The sequence below is a fragment of the Durio zibethinus genome, chromosome 27 (genome assembly GCF_047325235.1).
Source record: "Durio zibethinus cultivar Kanyao isolate XHJ-2024 chromosome 27, ASM4732523v1, whole genome shotgun sequence".
Lineage (NCBI taxonomy): Eukaryota > Viridiplantae > Streptophyta > Magnoliopsida > Malvales > Malvaceae > Durio > Durio zibethinus.
Genome location: NC_143188.1, coordinates 5,342,037 through 5,363,280, shown reverse-complemented (window position 1 = coordinate 5,363,280; position 21,244 = coordinate 5,342,037).

The following is a 21,244-nucleotide window of genomic DNA, read 5'->3' as shown; positions in this document are numbered from 1 at the left end:
ATAATAAAAGTTTGAGTATTCTATAGACTATTTGTTATTCTTTCATTAAAAATTTTAACCATTAATTTTTAATTAGGTTAATGTCATGAATATTCTTAAATTATAGTAAAATGTTCAATGTAGTACTAAAATTTTAAAAATTTCTAATGTGTTACCTAAATTATAAACCTATTAACTAATGTACTCACCCTAATGTAGCTAGCTCAAAATGATGACATATAGTGGACAACTAACCCTTCAATTACTACATTAGTTAATAGATTCATAATTTAAATACCACATTAAAGTTTTTTAAAATTCAAATATTACATTGAACATTTTACTATAATTTAGGGTTATTCATGACTTTACCCATTTTTATGTAGATGTATATATAAGCAAGTTTGGATTGGTCAAACTTGATTGACACCTCTAAAACTCAAGCCCAAACTCAACTTGTTCATTTAAATTATGATTATTATTGAAATATTAAAAATAGTTTTATATTTTTAAATATATTTTAGAATTGAAATTTAATTAAAATATGTTATTTATTAAGGTAAAATATTTTGGATTGATCTCTATCATAAAACATCAATATCCAAGGCTTAAGCCAAGCTAAGTTAGGCAAGTAGCTTAACCTCTAATCATTTCTACCTTTGATAATTTTTTATCCAACTTAAAAAATATAATGATAAAATTGTACTCATTTAAATATGAGTGATAAATTTAATTGCCACTATAAGAAAAATAGTAAATTTGAGCCATTGAAAAAAAAATCAATTACTTAATTAAAATTTGAGTCATTTTTCCAAAAATGGTTGCATTTAAGTTAATTGTCGAATTGAGATTTAAATTTGGTTAAATTCAAAATTGCCCAATTCCTTATCACTTATCCCATCTTTATCTTTTGGATACATTCTCAACAACTGATTCAAATTTCAAAAAGTAATGGCTCTCTCTTTTTTCTTTTTTTTTTAAAACCAAATTAGTTAGACAAAATTGGAAAAATTTTATATAATTATTTTCACTTCTATTTTGTATATAAGACACATTCTATTATGATAGTTTCTATTTACATCCCTTAATTATTCTCTACACTCATTTTCTATTTACACCCCAAATTCAAATCCTAAACACAAAATTTTTGCTTATTACACTTCACAACCATATTTTTTTTTTCCTTTAAACACCCTTCACACCCACTTTTGTAAGCTTCTACCTTTTTGATTTATCCTATCTTTCTTTAAATTCTAAACCAAAATTCATCCCTTAAACTTCAATTCAAACCCTAAAATCACAAGTTGGGCCTAAATCAAGCTACTTTGAATTTAGACATAGGTTGCATTTTATTTTTGTTAATTTTTGAGTAAATTAAAACTAATCTATTAGGCTATTTTGTGTAAAATCATGAATGACAGATATGCAAATCCATAAATCTAATGGACTAATGGATATGTTGTTCGTAAGCTTTTTTAAGGCTTTTGAATTTACAAAACTTTCAAAATTTCAAATCCGTAACCATTAAAAACATGTAAATTTCCAAATTCAAATGAATCGTTGTTGTTTAGACCAAAAATGATTGGATTGTTAAATTTGAAATGGCCTCTCCATATGTGTTTTGGAGTGGTCATTATTGAAAGCAAGTGACAAAGAGATGGAGATGTTAGTACTAAAAAAGGAGGGGAGGTCACGTATTCTGACATTTTGAATGCAAGGGTTACTATACATGGATGTCTATATTCATCAAAGCTCTATAGATTTTTTTGGCGAGTAACCTTCGTAGATTCACTTACAAGGAAAATGTTCCATATGGAATTGACTTTTTGTCTTGTTGGTTCAGAATTGTCTGACAAGGGCAAAACTTGAAAAGCAATGACGGATCCAGGATTCCAAGTTAAGGGTGGCCAAACTAAATAACAATTGTAATTTAAAAATTTTCACTTAATATATAATATGATATTATTTGGTCAAAAGTTATAAAAATTTTAAGCAAAATATGACATTCCATAATGTAACCATAAATAAGATAAATAAAAAATTGTAACTATTAAGATAGCAGAAACTCAAATAATTTTATTTAAAATTGTGCATGACAATCTTTCATTAAAAGAAAATCATTAGATTGAAAAGTTTTAGTAAATTTTCTCTCAATGTAGTTAACAAGATTAAGATTTTCTCTCAACAAATATTGTTAATTTTCTCATATTTAAAATTAAAAAAAAACTTATAATTTGTTATTAATGGTTTTAAAATAAAAAAATAAAGATGCAGTAGTCTTATCATGGAAGAAGTTCTAATCACCCTTTTGTACCATCATTGTAATTGGCTCTTTAAGAAGATAAGAATACATATTCCTTTTCGATAACTATAGCAATTTGGTGTTGAATTCAAGCTTTTAAGAAATAAGACTTATTGCTGGGTTTAGGCTTTTAGGAAATAAGATTTATGTCTTTTTTGTTCTATTAATCTTACATTTTTTTTTTTATTAAACTTCTTTGAATAGTCTTAACCTTTTAATGTGGGTCATATTTAACAAATATATTTATTTTTTAATTTTTTAATGAAAACTAAACTATAAATTTTAATACTTTTTACAAATTAATTGGAATTTGAGAATTGAATTTTTTCTTCTTAAAAGTTTTTTTTGTTGAAATTACAAGTACAAATTACAATTATAATTATGTATTACATAACATAATTATCAAATAAATAAACCAATCAACAAATTAGAGCATAACTAAACAAATCTAACATAAAATTGAAACAAATCCAGGTATTATGAATTTTGAATCTAAAATCTCAAGATTCTAAACATTTACAATAACAAATAACAACTTTTTAGTTTTTTAGGGGGGCCATTTTCAAATTTTTAAGAGAATATTTATGAATTATATAAAACATATCAAATTATATCAATATGTATTAGAGGGCTTGAAAAATCTTTAAAAGGGCCATTGCCCTCATTGGTTTTAATGTGGCTTCGCCATTGCTAAAAAGGCAAGAGATAAAAAATCAGGAGTCGATTAGTAACAAAGGCTGAAGGTGTTTTTGAAATTTATTCTCTAACACTCAAATCAATGCCAGAAAAAAGAGAATACGAAAGGAAATCACCAAGAAAATACAGAATTAAATGATAGTACTAGATGAAAATGGGTTATTTATACTTTTGTCGAAAGGGGCTCCAGGTCAAGTTAGCCTGAATTTTGTCTATTAGCATATGATTGACAAGGTAGACCTGACTTGACCTGACAGATAATGATCCAATCACACAATGACACGTTTGCATGTTCATGTGTGTTTATAAAGGCAAGTGACCTAGTCGAGTTATTATGGATTCCAATAAATTAGATCGGCTTACCACATTAGCTTGGCTTAAAATGTTAATAATGCTCTAGGTATATTGCTAAGTCACACTAAGGAAGGAAAAGTCTATTACACCATTTAAACTATAAAATGCCAATAACAAATTGTCTCTATCCATTTAGTCTGAGGTGTTGGACTATTTTAAAAGGTTAGATTGTTTGATCTGTTTTGACTAGAAATGTTTTAACCGTAATTCTTTCTGAGCTAGCTTTGGAGTTTAAGCTTTTTATTTGGTATAGTTTGATCTTCATATGTACTGATCTTTAACAATCTTGAGCTAAATGGATCTTTCTTTGCCAATGTAGCATTTAGAACTTTTTGAAATATTTAATTGTGTTTTAGGGTTACTTGCATTTATTGAAAAAAGAGAGAGAATTAGACAAATTGAATGAAAAGAGAGAAAAATTGGTGGGTTATTTAAATTTAGAGGGTTCTTTGAATTTGAATTGAGAGGTCAAAAGGTCATCCTCAATTTTGGTATCATAACATGGCTAAATCTAAGCCTTTCGATCGAGTTGGCCATTACTTATATAAACCCTATTTCAATAGTAGTTTACATTTGCTTAAATTTTTTTCTCTCAATCTGACCTACTTACTTTCTAATTTTCTCTCTGAGATTTTTTTTTGACCTATTTTTCTTCCCTAAATTTTTTCAATACATTTTCTTATCTTTTTACCATTTTTTCTAGCTTAGATTTATCTGTATATAGGATAAAATCGAGGAAAATTGAGGAGTTAGTGACACTGGAGTGTCTGCACATCATACAACTTGAGTTGAGACTAAGGTAGACTAATCCAAAAATAAGATGGGCCTATCTTTGGTCCAAATTCACTAAATAAATGTAAAAGTAAGATTGGCTGAAATAGGAAGATTGCATTCACATTAGCTGAAAAAGAAGATCATGAATATGAATGGGATTAGGGTCAGGTTCAGGAGTAAATGGCTAGAAAATTACATTCACATTATAGAATATGATGTTCATATGCAAATCTCATAATTTTAGGCACAATTCTAGGTACGATTCTAGCAATGCAATCTAAAAGCTTCTATGCTTGAAAGGATGTTCCTAGCCTATATATTTTTTTATTATTCTTTGGTAAAAATAGAATAGAGTTTTATTTATCCCTAAGTAATCTTCTAGATTATTTTTTTTCAAGTTTTGTATCTTTTAGGTGAATTTTCTAGAGTGGTAAACTTTTATTATTCTGTATCCTTGATTAGAATTCTTAAGGTGGTATTTTTGTATCCTTTAGTTTCTAGTCTTAGTGGTGAACTTTTATCTCTTTTAATCAAATAATCATATTCTACCATTATTCAAATACTTGTGAGTTATCTTCTTTTTGAGTTTTTCTATTTGTAAAAACTTTTCAACAACTCAAACATCAATATTTGGTATCAAATTAGTATCAAAGCTATGATAGGTTATCATCTTCAAGCACCAACAAAAAAGGTTGAAGCCAATATCGACATTGCAACAACTACCAATGTTGACTCAATGGATGCCCTTATAGAAAAATGCAATAACAAATCCTTCAACTACAACCTTAGCTGTATATATAAGAAAAAAGAGAAGAGAAAAAGAGGCAACAAAAGAGAAACGAAGAATATGAAGGAGAAACCAATCCTTTCATTGAAAACAATAGTGATTCTGATGATAACGTCCTATCTTACCCATGGTAAGTCAAAGACTATCTATGCAGAAACAAACTTCAACCTAGTATATTCAATCGAAGATAAAAATTTTTGAGTTCGAGAGAAAAATGCAACTTGAAGAATTCTTAGATTAGCTACACACGGTGAAACGTATATTTGAATACCATGATGCCTCTGAACATCACAAGGTGAAGTTAGTAGCCATCAAACTCAGAAAGCATGCATCCTTTTGATGGAAAAATTTATAGAAGTAAAAGAAAAGAGAATGTAAGAAAAAAATTACAACTTGGGAGAAGATGAAAAGAGAGTTGAATAAAAAGTATCTCTTAGACAACTTTTGACAAGATGTCTTTTTTAAGCTCCATAATTTGAAGCAAATAGATCTCTCAGTGAAGGAGTATACGACTAAGTTTGATCATCTTATGTTAAACTATGAATTGGTAGAACAGAATGAGCAAAATATTACCCTGTTATCTTGAAGGATTGAAGATTGAGATAGCTAATGTGGTGTAGTTACAACCCTATTAGACTTTCGATAATGTATGCAAGCTTGCCCTTAAAGTGAAGAGACAACAAAAAGAGGCTCGTGGTAGTAACTTGAGATTTGGTTTTTGAGAAAGCAAGCTTCAGTCTAATGAACAAACCAAAAAGTGTTTTAAATGTTAAGGGCTTGGACACATCGCCTCAGTATGCCCAAATAGGAAGATTGTGACTTTAGTAGAGGAAAATTTAAAGCAAAATATAAAAAAACTAGCTGAAGAGGATCAAAACCTTGAAGAGAAAGAAGAGGTAACCTATAGCGATTGTGAAGAATCCTTAGTAATAAAATATAGCTTAAGTACTGCACCTGCTAAAAAAAAAGATTGGTTGTGTAAAAATATGTTACACACTCGGTGTATTGCCTATGGGAAGGTATGTGATGTTATAATTGATAGTGAGAGTTTTAAAAATATTATTTTTACCTTTATGGTGCAAAAATTAAGCCTTAAAGTAGTGGATCACCCCCAATCATATAAGTTATCTTAGCTACAGAAAAAAAATAAGATCAAAGTTAGTAAAAGGCATTTGGTTCTTTTTTTCATAAAAAAGAATATCAAGCAGTGGGATCTTGTTTTACCTCAAATAGAGTTTGCCTACAACCGCTCATAAAACTAAGCCACAGGTTGCATCCCTTTTGAGGTGATATATAGTAAGAATCCAATCAATCCTCTAGATTTAGTTTTTCTCTTTACTAATAGTATTTTGATGAGGATATAGAAAAAAGAGCTAAGAGTATCAAAATATTTCATGAACAGTTCAGAATAGAATTTTACAAAAAAATAAGAAATATACAAAGGTAATAATCATGCATCAAAGACAAGTGAAGTTTAAAGAACATGATTTGGTGTAGGAATACTTGCATAAATAAAGGTTTTCACAAGAAAAGTTTGACAAATTCCAACTTAAGGTAGATGGACCATTCAAAATTTTCTAATGTATTGGGAAAAATGCCTATAAGATAGAGCTTTCTGATACTTATGGTGTATCTTCCACCTTCAATGTTGTTGATTTGTCATCTTACCATGGAGAGAATACTAGTTAAAACTTAAGGATAAGTTTTTTCTAACCAAAGGAGATTGATACTGAAGTGTCTGCATATCATACAACTTAGGTTGAGACTAAGGCAGACTCATCCAAAATAAGATGAGCCTATCCTTGGTCTAAATCCACTAAATAAATACAGAAGTAAAGGTCAGTTGGAATAGAAAAATTATGTTTACAGTAGCTGAAAAAGAAGATCATGAATATGAATGGGATTGTGGTCAAGTTTAGGAGTAAATGGGTAGAAGATTACATTCACATTATAGAATATTATGTTCATATGCAAATCCTATGATTTTAGGCACGATTCTAGCAATGCAATCTAAAAGATTTCATACTTGGAAGGATGTTCCTAGCCTATATATTTTTTATTATTCTTTGGTAAAAGAAGAATAGAGTTTTATTTATCCTTAAGCAATTTTCTAGATTGTTTTTTTTTTTTTTCAAGTTTTGTATGTTTTAGGTGGATTTTCTAGAATGGTAAACTTTTATTGTTTTGTATCCTTGATTAAAATTTTTAGGATAATGTTTCTGTATCCCTTAGTTTCTAGTCTTGGTGTTGAACTTTTATCTTTTTTAATTCAAAATCATATTCTACCATTATTCAAATACTTGTGAGTTATCTTCTTTGTGAGTTTTTCTATTTGTAGAAACTCTTCAATAACTCAAACATTAATTCCCAACATCAATTAATCTAGCCAGGATAGAGTTGAAATCCTATTAGATGACTCTGTCCTTTTATTTATTGTAGGGAAATATTATACTCAAGCTATTTTTTTGGCTCAATTTAATGTCAAAAGAAAACTAGAAACAATTAGAGGAGAATGCCCATGCTAGGGGTGAGAGGGTAACCCATGTCATAGAGAAACTCTTAGTAGACATAGATTCCAACATCAATAAACCTCATATTATTAAGCTAGGTTTTCTTTTTTATCATCCTACAACAACTACAACTATTTCTAGTTTTGCTCCATCCTTTTTTGCCCTAGCTAATAAAATTTCTATTCTAGTTCTTCCCTTGCTAGCCATACTTGCTTTTGACCTTTTTTTTAATTTGGGCTTAAACTTGAACTCTATGTCTCTTATTCGTAGTACCTCATCTTTTTTTTATGTCATCAAGATTTTTAATCCTTGTTAGTCCCATGGATTTACTCAGTCCACGATGGCTGATTATGGTGAGGAAGCCTTTAGGGTAGAGTAAAACTAAGAGCCCAATTAGGAAAAAGGTTCTAAGTAATAAGAAGAAAGAGAAGGGGGAAAAGCTATAGCGCCCGAGGTCTCTACTAACATATTTTTTACCATTCCTTTTTATACTTCCTATGACCTTAAGTTTAATTCGAAGGACATGATGAAAAGCTTGAAAAGATGAACTATTCTTGAAGAGTGTCCAAATATTTACTCGATTTATCATGTTATAGCCTTAACGACCAAGTTTAATCTTTTAAAGAAATATGAAGTTAACCTTCCTAAGTTTAAGGATAAGGTTATTCATAATGTAAAAAATGATAGATTATGGGTGTACTGGGAGTTTGTTCTAGTTGGTCTTAGGTTTCTTTTATACTTTTTTATTATCGATATTTTTTTTACCTATAATTTTACAATTACATAGCTCACCTTTCTTTTAGGTATATAGTGGTGTTTATTATTCTTTGTAAAGAGCTTCAGATAGTTCCTTTAATAGCTCTTTTTAAAAAGTAATTTAGAATAAAAAAACATATTCATAAAAAGAGCTAATCTTATATGACAGCTCATCTCTCCAAGAGGATTTTTGCTAATTGGTTAAGCTTAATAAAGACTCAAAAGGTTCTCTTTCTTTGTATCCATAAAGTTAATAATGTGTGGGAGAAAAATAATTATCTTAGCTTATTTGATAATGCCAAGGTGGATTCTTTGACCGATGATAAGCTTAAGGCTAAGGATACAATAAATTATTTCCTTAAAGGTGGAGAGTTAGTGGTAGACGTATATGAACTAATCTTTCATAGTATTGTTAAGAAGGTTGAGTATTAGAGTAATGTTTTCCTTTTCTTTTTGTCAAAGTTATTTTCTAAGTAATCATTTTCCAACTTTCAATTCAGATTTTTCTATCATTATAATTGAATCTGATAATATGGCTGCCAAAAAGACCACCAACTTTAATTTGACCAAGTTCACCTAGCTTGTTAACCAAAAGGGAAAAAAAAAGGTAATCCTTATTAACTTGACAATCCTCTTCGGTGCATCAAAATAATAAATCCTTATTAACACCTACGAATAAGAGGAAAGAGCCCTATTGCTCTTCAAAAGATGAAAGATAAGCTTGTTGAGAAGCTGTCATAAAAAAAGACCAAAGATCGAGTCCTATTCATTAGGTACTGAGGTTGGAATAATTTTTACATCTACTCGATACTCTATATCTTTAAAGTATAATGTCGATGAGAGCGCATTTAGTGATGCCGAAGTAGTAAAGAAGATTATGCTCAATGTCATCATAAGAAAAGTAAGTCTAAGTTCAATCTTTTTTCTTATTTGCATCTTATTATTTTTTCATAATTTGAGTTTAGATTTCTTTTTATCTTACAGACTTGGAGTGATGTAATGAAAAAGTACATATCCATCATCTATTTTTTCGTAGTAAAGAAGATTATGCATAACGTCATGCCTAAGTATCTTTATAGTATAATGCATTTGTTTAAGGCTCTTGCTCATCTCTGCAAGTTCGAGTAAGACATGAAAAGTACATATCCACTATCAACTCCCTCACTAATAGTAATAGGAAGCTTAAAAATTTTGTTGTTGATGTAAAGAAAGATAAGGACAAGCTCAAGAAATAAGTGAAGAGTCTGAGCAAACTTAAGAAAATGTTTATCTAAAATGCCACAGTTAAATCCTTCTAACATAGATCCAAAAGAAAACTTGTAAAAGCTTTAAAGGAGATAAAACATCTAAGGGGGAGGTTTAGATAGCCAAGTTATCTGAACAACATGCTATTGAAAATTTTGTGGAGTCCAAAGACTTCTATAATATGCAGACTAAACTTGCTCAAGAATAAGTCTTTGTAACATGGAATGTAGTTGTAGTTGAGTTTAGTATAATTATGTTGATCGACATATTTGAATTATTAATATCTATCGTTTGATGGCTAATTATGTTACTGTAAGAGGTCAGTAACAAATTGAATAGGTTCAATGATTGGCAGATACTAGGATAAAGATGACATCAAAATTAATCAAGCTACTACTACTACTGAGTTTAAGGAAAATAGGTAGGTGGATGTGGTTATAATGGACCATTCTAAGGGATCTGATATGCCATAACTCGAATCTGGTGCATAGTTAAAGAATTAATCTGAGCTAGTTCTTAGGAACTTTTATACTTTTGTTTTTATTTGTTTGATTTTAACTGATGTATCCCTTTTATTATTAATGAAAATTTATATTTTCATTTGCTAGTTATTTTTTGTTGTTTCTTTGTTAAGCAAACATAATCAACAAATAAAAAAAAAATGTCTTAGCTCAGTAATGCTCAAATCTTAGCTTGATTTTATTCATATATTTAATTAATTATAATTTTAAGATTCGACTTTACTGACCAGCATGGTGGTCACTGATTGTATATTTTTAAATTATTAGCATTCCATGTCCTCGGCATGAAATTCACATTTAAATTATGTAATTTGTAAGTCTTAGCTCATACTTCTTTTTTAACAATATAAGCCTTCTCCCAATTTGGTGCTAACTTCCTACTTTAGTTATCTACTCTAAAAGCTTCTAATTTTCTAAGTATCAGGTTGCCTACTCTAATATTCTTTTGTCGGAGTCTTCGATTCTAATAATTGGTTACCTTATGCTAATGTGCTATAATTCTCTTTGCTTTTTGGTTAAATCTAAATTTGCTTTTAAAGCATCTACATTTTCTTGTTCATTACTTAGCTCAACGTAGAAGCTGAAAAGGTCAATCTTTAATGGTACCACGATTTTTATCCCAAATGCCAAATTAAAAGGAATTTCCACCATCAAAGTTTTGCTGGTCGTCCTTAGTGCCTATCATATTCTAGGCAGTTTCTAGATTTATTTTTCTTTGGCCTCATCCGTCATTTTCTTTAAAGCTTTGAGTATATTTTTATTGGCTACTTTAGCCTAGCCATTAGATTGTGGATGGGCTATTAAGGTAAATCTTTGGTCGACACAAAGGTTGAACAAAATTCTCTGAGTGCTGGGTTGTTGAACTATTTCCCTTTATCTTTTACCAGGGATTGAGGTAAACCAAATCGATAGTGATCTTCTTCCAAAAGAACTTTTCCAGTTAAAATTTTATGGTGGTGGCTAAGGCCTCGACTTCAAGCCATTTAGTGAAGTAGTTAATGGTTACTAATACAAATTTCCTTTATCCCAGGGTTAAGGTGAACAGTTCGAGCACATCCATTTTTCGCTTTATAAAAGGCCATGGACTTATAATTGAAATTAGCTCAATCAAGGGCAGGTGCTGAATATAAGCAAACCTTTAACATTTGTCACATTTATTAACTAGATTGGTAGCATTCTTTCTAATAATCAACCAATAGTAGCCTTGTCTTTATAATTTATAGGCATGGTGTTGAGGTTCGAGTTGATTTCCACAAATTTCTTCATGCATCTCTTTAAGCACACAGTTAGCTTTTTCTTCATTTACACACTTTAAGTATGGTAGACTGAAAGACTTATTATATAACCTTTCATTGACTATGGTGTATTGAGGTACTTTTCTGATTAGGGCTTTTGCTTGAGCCTTGTCTTCTGGCGATTCTCCTATTTTAGGTAAGTTTTTATTAGATTTATCCATGAATTTGTGCTTTCTTTAATCTAATTGATCTATATTTTTTTTTTTTTGCTTTTTTCAAACAATTATTCTATTAGTACTTGGCCTAAATTTCTAGATGCAATTCCTAAAGCTAACTTAGAAAAAAAATCAACTAAGGTATTTTTTGACCTCAAAGCCTTTTACCTTTATTTTCTAAAATACTATCATCGAGGCCTTTATCTTCTCCAAGTATTTTTTCATCATTTTTTTGGCTCTGAACTCTTCATTAACATGACGAACCATTAATTGATAATCACTATATGCACATAGAAATTTTACATTTAGATCGGCTACCACCTATCAATGCTTCATATTCTACTTCATTATTTGAGGCTTTGAATTGGAATTTTAAGGCATACTATAACTGTACATTCTTTGGGCTTACCATGATCAACCCAGCTCCACTCCTTTTATTAGTTGCTGAGCTATCTAAATCTAGTTTCCATGTTTCCATTTCCTTTCATTACTTAGTGGATATGAGCTATTCCTCAAGACTTTTTGAGATACATTTAATAACAAAGTTTGCCAACATTTGGGACTTAAGTGTTGATCTCAGTAATATATAGAGATCAAATTTATTGAGCTCCAATATCCACTTTATCAATCTCCCTAAAAGCTCTAGTTTTCACAGAATTAGTTTCAATGACTGGTCAGTTAAAAATTTATTGTGTAGGACTAGAAATATGATTTGAGCTTTCTAGTTAAGGTGACTATTGCATATGCCAATTTTTCTATTTTCTAATAATTGAGCTTGACCCCTATTAAAACCTTACCACAAAATACATTGGTCTCTATCTTTCTTCTTCTTCTTAGACTTACACTAAGCTGATAGTTTGGTTAATTGTTGCTATATACAAATACAAGGTTTCATGGGGCTAAGGTTTCTATAAAACAGGAGGTGAGGACTACATCTTCTTGATCTATTCAAAGGCTTGTTGATGCTAGGATTTATATTGAAAGTTTGAAATGTTTTTGAATATCTTGAAGAAAGGTAAACATTGATCTACCAATTTGGACATGAACTTACTAAGTGTTGTTATTCTTCCAATCAACTTTTGAACCTATTTCATAGAGATCATTAGGTTCATATCTAAAATAGCTAAGATTTTCTCTGGGTTGGCCTCTATGCCTCTATGACCTCTATGCTTTTATGATTTATCATGTATCCAAGAAACCTACATAGGGTTACCTTAAAGGCACACTTGTATAAGTTTAGCATCATATTATATTTCCTAAAAATGTTGAAGGTTTCTTCCAAATCTTTCATTGGTTGGTCGAGGTCTTGCTTTTCACAATCATATAATTTATATCATCTCCATGTTTCGACTAATTTTATCTTTAAAGACTTTATTAACCAACCTTTGATAGTTTGCTCTCGTGTTTTTTAATTCGAATAACATAACCTTGTAGCAATATTGAGCTTTTTATGTTACAAAAGTTATCTTCTCCTCATCCTCTTTGAACATCTTGATTTGGTTATAGCTAGATTATACATCCATAATACTCAAGAGCCCATGCTCAGTACTATTATGTTCTAGTCGATCTATACTTGGCAGAAGAAAACTTTCCTTAGGATAGGCTTTATTGAGATTGGTTTAAACACTTAATTTTATTCAGGCAAAATTTGATAATTTATAAGGCTCTTAAAATCCAACCCAATTCAAATCTAACATTCTTTTATTTTTACAAGTTTTTAAAATTAAATTTGGGACCAATTTAATCTAAATGCCCCAAAGTCAAACTTAGTCAAATCTGGTCAAGCAAAGTCAAACTTGGTCAAATTGGTCAAAAATGACAAAAAAAGATTTGAACTCGGGTCAACTTTTAGAATCCACAACCAATTGGAATCAATATGGATTTAAATTGAAATTTATGATTTTTAAAGCATTGAAAACCTAATTGCACTTCAAAAAATGTAAAATTAATGAAATACCCTTGGGGTATTTTCATAATTTGACTTTTCCAAAGACGAATTTTCATGAAAACTTCTAGACTATAATTAATTTTTTTTAATGATTTCTAATGCATTAAAAATCTTGATCACAACTTGAGAGGTGTGAAATTACTTAAATACCCTTAAAGATATTTTTGTAAATTGACCTTTCTAAGGTTGCAATTTCGTAAAAAGCTACAGATCATGATTTAATATTACTTAATGATTTTTAAAAATTTGAAAACCTTTATTATACCTTGGAAGGTATGAAATTAGAAAAATACCCTTTACGTTTTTTGAAGGGGGAAGAGGAAGAAGAGCTGGAAAAATCAATGGAGAAAATAAGAACAAAATAGAAAATTTGGAAAGCATTTTTGGAAGTATAATTTCTAGTTCCCATTCTTGCATCTCAATGTATTTCTCATCCCATTTTCAAAGCATTTTCATATTTGCCTTTTATTTTTCTTTTTTTAAAAAAGAAATTCATAGTTGTTTGTGTTTTTAGTTTCAAATTTGATCTAGAAACTTAATCAACGAATCCATAGTTTGATTTGAGACAAGATATCGAAGAAGGTAAATAAAACTTTACCATTAACACCATTTGAAGATTCAACCAACCTCCATTTCACCATGGTCGAACCTCTTTTTGGTTCTTTTTGTTGATATACTTGCTTGTAAATAATGTTTATGATGTTTAGACGATTAGCTTACTTGTATTTTGCATGAATTTTGGTTAGTTAGTGATATATGTTTGGTGTTTGGTTCATGTTTTTATGGCTTCTTTACTATTTTAGTTTACTACATGTTTGATGGAATTCCTCTTGTCGTAGAAATGCTTTTATATGATGAATATGTTAATGTCTAATGCATGTTTGAGTTTAAATGAATGAATGAATGAATGATAGTGGGAGGCTATGAAAGCATTCAGCCAAGCTTTCCATGCTTGAACCGAATTTTCCCTTTGATTTTCATGGCTAGATGTTGTTTGGTTCATTCTTAATTATTTGTGTTCTTGCTTTGTTCGTTAAGTTCTCAATGTGTTTGATTTAATTTCTATGAATTAAATGTTGTTTTGGTAGCTTGTTTGGTAATTTTAGTGTTTGTTTGTGTGAATTTTCAAAAAACAAAAAAAAAAAAAAAATGGTGGAACATGTTTAGAGAATTTAAAAACTTTAGTATTTGATCCATTTACATCATGTTTTTGCACGTACATTTAGCTTGTCATATAGTTTTTAAAATGTTTAGATTTGTAATTACTTTGTTCCTTAGTCATGCATTAATATTTACAATTTTTACCAATGGCATTTTTGTTATCTGTCACATGCATCAATATTTACATTTTTGCCAATGGCATTTTTGTTATTTGTCACATGCATCAACATTTACATTTTTACCAATGACATCTTTGTAATTTGTTTCTATCACATGCATTTTGATGAAACCTCAAATTTAAAACCTTAAATTCCTAACCCATGAAACCCTAAACCCTTCAAACCCTAAACCACCCATGAAACCATAAACCAAAACCCAAACTAAACCCTAAACACATGAAACCCTAAACCTTAACCTTAAATCCTAAATCCTAAACCTATACCTTAACCTTAAACCCCAAACCCTAAACCAAACCCTAAACCCAAACCCAAACCCTAAACTCTAACCTAGACCCCAAACCAATCCAAACTTTAAACTTGACCCCAAACCCTAACCTAAACCCTAAACCTACCCCAAACTCTAAAACCTCGAACCAACCCCAAACTTTAAAATCAACCTTTAACCCCATTCATGCATTTCAATCACATTTTATTTTTTTACATGCATTCATAAATTGTTATGCATTTATACTTTGTCATTCATGTTTTATTGTCATGCATTCATCATATCATTATTATGATTATCCATATCACGCATTTATTTTCAAAACTGAGTTTTCAAAAAGAAAAAAATATTTTTAAATAAGATAATATCTTAGGTAAATATGTTTTTAAGATTTGGTTTAAATATAGGGAACTTTCAATAGTTATTATTTATGCTAGGTGTTATTTCGATTTTGTGGGGTAATTTGAAAACTTTTAAATTAAAGATATTTTTGAAGCTTTACCTAAATATAGGAGAGTGAACAAGGTGTCTTAATACTTAAGGTGTTTTCACTTTAATTTTAAAATAAAATGTTTTGTTTTCAAAAGAAAAAAATTCAAGCTTTTGATAAATTAATGAAAAAAGAAATTAATTTCTAAACACTAAAATAGGACCATTTTAATTAAAGTCAAAGAATAACATCCAGTTAATTGGTATCATTTTTTATGAGCACTATGCTAATTCTTCCCTATATGTAATTGACTCTCGAAGCCTAAATATGATTTTGCAGACCTCAATTTGTTCTTTTTATAAAACTTTTAAATTTTTTAAATGTTTTATTAAAAAGGATAAAAATTTTTGGGTGACCAATCACACTGTTAAAAAGATTAGTGGCAACTATTTGTTTTGATTTTTATCGAAAATACTTTTTAAAACCCCCTATTTTTCAAATTTCCAATTCGTTCAATGCTCGAGATACTTTTTTGGTCTTGAAACATTAAGACAATAGGTAAAATCAACACATATTTTTCACTTCCCATTTTGCTTTTTTACCATCACTACATTTGCTATCCACTTTGAGTAATAAGCTTTTTTAATAAAATCAGCTTGTAGCAATTTACTAACCTTTTCTTCAACAGTCTATTGTTTTTCTAAAGTAAAACACCTCTTCTTTTGTCAAATTGGTTTTATGTTTGGTTTAGTGTTCATTTTGTATACAATTATTGAAATATCTCAGGCATATCTGATGGGTTCATGCAAAAAGGTTGGCATTGTTTATAAGTAAATCTATCTTTTTTTCTTTTTGGCTGAGCTTCACCCTAATCTACATACATTTTTCTAAGTTATTTTCAAAAACGAAATGAGTATCAAATCTTCAGTTGGCTATGGTTAGGTGAGATCGATTTTTGGCTTTTGGTAATAATTTTTTTGTTTGGATTAGAATTGGTTCCTATGAAAGAGAATAAAACTTCTAATGTAAATTTAATTTGCTTAATAAATAGATAAAGTAGATAAAATTGCTAAGCTTTATTTGATGAAGTGTTGCTCATAATGTAGTTTTGTAGGCTTGAAAGCTTGGCTTTAAAATGCTATATGTTTCTTCTTAAAAGCTCGGTATGTATTATCAGCTTAAAAGCTCAGTTTTAATAAGTGTTATTTAGAATGGCTTCATAGTTGATCATAAGTTTAAAAGCTTATTCCTTTTTGCTCTTAAGAGAGCTGATTATTTTTTTTGGTTTGTTGTAGTTTTATTCTTATTTTGTTTTCCTTTAGCCATATCCCTTATCTTAATAACTTGCTCATCTTGTGCTTCCCTAGTATTGGCTAAGCTAATAGATTATTTCCTTGTCTAGCCCTTCATAGTAGTGACATAACACTACCTTGTTACATACTGATCTCTTCAGACTTCTCTTACTCCATTGAGGGTTGAGAATTTGATTTTCAAATGTAGGGCTAACCCTATAGCCTTTAAGATAGATTAGCTCAGTTGTCCTAAAATGATGTAAGTTGAAGGTACATTAGCCATTATAAAGTATAAACTCAATAATTTATTTGATGATCCTCAGCTTAGCTCCTATGTGATCAATAGATTGATAGTGCCTTTGACTGCACCTGTTCATTCTTAAATCCCACAAAGTAGTGTGTAACAGTCTCAACATGTTCTCGGTAATTACCATCTTAAGCATCTTTAAAAAGTACAAAATTCGAACGAGTTGCCATTATTAAACAATGTCCTTTCACTACATGCTTTTATACCATAACTTGAAGGATGATGGCATCATCATATGGGAATTAGATTTCTTGCTAGTATTTTGAACTAAACGAGATCAGTTCGTCCTTCTAACTTTTTGGTTTCTTAGTCGCGGATCCAATGACAATAATTTTCTTACATCAAATATGCTTTGGCTAATATCAAGGTCTCTCTTGTTATGACATTGATAATTCCAGACATAAGTTGATTAATAATGTCATTTCTTTGTTCATGTTTTTGACTGGGTCTATCATCGATGTGACCTCGCTCATTGTCATCTCTCTTTTTTTAATTCTTTTTTGGTTGCTATTCTTTCATTTTTTCACCAAAGTTTCTCTTGTTTTGTCTTTGCCTTCTATTGTCCACAAATCTATCAATCGACCTTTTCTAATTAAATTCTCAATCTCATTGATTAGGTAAATACAATTTTTGGTATTGTAGCCATGGTTTCTATGGAAAGCGTATTTTTTAATTAGATCTCTTTTACCGTTCTGCCTTAATGGTTTAGGCCATATGAGTTGGAGATCTTTTTCTTTTTGCATCAAAATCCTCTTTTAAGAGGTATTCAATGTAGTATAGTTGTCATATCTTACAATTGGGTTTCTAGCTATAGGGTACCCTTTTATGGATTTCTTTTCTCTTGGAGGATTGTCATTTTTTTTACCTCTTTTTTATTGAGATAGAGGAAAATTTCTCTATCACTTCAGTTATTTTTCATCATGCTTTGGCCTTAATGTACTTTTTTGCTACCATCAGTGCCTCAATTAAAGTCTTGGGGGTTTTAAAGAAATAATAAGCTTTAAGTGGTATTCCTTGTCATTCAATCCTCTCATCAGTGCAGCGACAATAGCAGCTTATTCGAGTTCTTTTGCATAAAAAGTTTTGGTATTAAAATATGCTACATAATCTTTTAAAAACTCATCATTTTCTTGATATATGGATATCAAGCTCAAAATAATCTTCTTAGCTCATCGACCATTTGTAAAATGGGTAAGAAAAGAGTGACTGAGATGTTTAAAAGTTAAAATCGACCTTAGTTCCCAACTAGTATACCATGATTGAGTAGTGCTTTCGAAAGTAGTTACACATCTTTTGCAATTGAGTGGCTCATTGGTCCCTTGGATCAACATTTTACTTCTATAAAGTTTAAGATGATCAGAAGGATCAGTAATATCATCATATGTCTTAAGGGTATGCATCTTGAACCTTTTAAGTGATAAAGCTTAATCAATATCCTCGGTGAAAAAAGAAGTATCAAGGAATTTGAGCTTATCTTCAAAGCTAAAAGTCTTGATTGCCATTATAGGTAGCTATACTGTTATCATAGATTTACAATGATTGGGTTTGAGGGTTTCTAAGTGCTATAGTGATTGGTTCTTTAAAGTTTATGGATGGGTTATATTGCAAATCATTTCTTGAAAGGTCTGTAGTTGTTGGGTTAGGGCCTTAAACTGTTCCATGGTCAATATGGTTTGATAGGTTAGTCCGAGTTTGGTTTGCTAATTTGAGTTTCAGTCTTAGATGCAACATTGTCTCTTTTCACTATTCTTTTCTATGGATGCATGATTTGCTTGGCTTTTGAATAAAAAACAATCTACTTAGTACGCCACAATGTTGGTATCAAGTTATCTGACAAGGGCAAAACTTGAAAAGCTAACAAATCAGAGATCGTGAGTCGATCAGTAACAAAGGCTGGAGGTGTCTCTAGCGTTTGTGCTACGACGCTTAAGTAAGTGTTTGGCAGAAAAAAATGAAAAAAATCACCAAGAAAGTAGATAATTGAATGAATAGTACCTAAATGGAAATAGGTTGTTTATACTTGTGTCAAAGGGGGCTTTAGGCTAAGTTAGCCTAGATTTTGTCTATGAGCATAAGGTTGATAGGTCGACCTGACCTGACTTGACAAATGACGATTCAATTGTATAGTGACATTTTTGCATGTTCATATGTGTTCATGAGGATAGGTGACTTGGCTTAGCTGATAGGACTCCTATAAATTAGGTCGGCCAGTCACATTAACTTAACTTGGAATGTCAACAATGCCTTTCATATATTGATGTACTAAGAAAAAAAAAGTTCGTTATGCCTCTTGGACCATAAAATATCCCTAACGTGTACCTTTCTTAATCTCATTGAAGGTGTATGATGAGTTTATTTACTATTACTAGCTATTGCACTGAAAAACTTTTTGTTTTAAGTCCTTCACTCTTGAACCCACTTTCAACTATGTAAAATTTGGTCTTTTCCTTTTCCATTATCGCTAAACTGGGTAATTGGCCAAAAAGCATAGCATTCTAGTTAGAGTTGCATATATAATTAAAGTACGATGATTTGACCCTAAATTATGTTTATATTGAAAGTGAATTATGTGTAAAGATTCTCCAAAGGTCCAAATTGAACTATATTCGAGAATAGAGGAATATTGAATTTTTTTTTGGATTTCTTAGGATGATTTTGGAAAGATTTTTTACGCTGACAACTAACGCTGATAAGTGACAATCCGTCTGATGGCTAGTGTCAGAATTTGAATTTATGTTTGAGGGGGAAGGGGCAAGTTTGAGGTTAGAAGTTGAAATTGGTGTATGAAATATGAGAGAATGACTAAATGGTATATTGATTAAGGTTATTTAAGAAAATTACTATATGAGTATTTTATCATAAAAAATATGAGTGTTTTGAGATTTTTTTGGGTGCATTTAGAAACTACATTCTATTATAGCTCAAAAGCATCTATGACAGTTCATCTACTTTTAGACTAAGTTAATTGTCAAAGTTGATATTTTTTTTCTAATCTTTGTTTATCTGTTAATGATATCAATAAAAATTTAACAAGGTTCAATATTTGATAGGTTAAAATAAAAACATTTTCTGAACTTAACATTTTGCAATTCATAGCCCTAATTCTTTTTTAAGTACATTTGTGTTTAGCTCAATGGAACAATACTTATGGTTTTAAATAAATGTGACACAATGAACTAGAATATGAAATTTCATTTGAAAAAGTTGAAACTCGAAGTCAATTGAATCTAATTTGACAAAAAAAAAAAAGATTTGAATTTGAAATTACTTGAACACAAAATTTTATGAACTCTAAAATAATCCAAACCTAAAAAATATTCAAATCTAAAATAATCTAAATTTGAAATAACTAAGTTTAAAAAATATGCTAAAATTGTTGCATTTTATATAAAATCTAAAAATAATATGAACAAACTTTAATTAAAAAAAACCCAAAATTGAAAAATCTCCAATCCAAAATATCCGAACTTAAAATTGTTTGAATATAAAACAATTCAAACCTAAAATGACTTGAATTCAACATGAGCCAAACTTTAACCTATCATTTGCCACTCTTTACATATATTTTAATCATTTTAGGTTGCTATTAATAAATTTAATAAAGAATAATATCTAAATTTATCATTCTATTTAAGTAATGGATCAAATTTACAATCTATCTTTGAACATGTGTAATTCTATCACCATACTTTTTAATTTGGTTAAAAAAGATATTAAAACACTAAAAAGTTTTTTGAACTATTTTACTATTTTTAAATAAGCTCTTTTATTTTTATTGTGTCCATATAAGTTTTTGTTTCATTTTATTTGTATTCAAATAAACCTTTATTTTAAACAAAAGATTGATTTATATTAAAGTTGATTTAGGTATAAAATAAAAAATAAAGACTTATTTGAATATAAATTAAAATTTAAGAGTTTATTTGAATGCAAATTAAAAGTCAAATGCTTTTTTAAGTTTAATAAACATATAAAGATTTACTTAAATAAAGTGCTAAAATTAGAATACTTTTTTATTATTTAAAAAAAAATCAAAAGTTTAAATATTTATAATTATTTTTTAATTTTCTCATTAAAAGTTCTTTTGTCATTAACTTTTAATTAGAGGTATAGGATGAGAGATTTGAGCGAAGCCAAACCCAATTTGCACCTCTAAAACTCATGCTTAAACTCAACCTATCCATTTAAATTATGATTATTATTAAAATATTAAAAACTATTTTATGTTTTCATATGTATTTTAAAATTAAAAATTTAATTAAAATATATTATTTATCAAAATAAAATA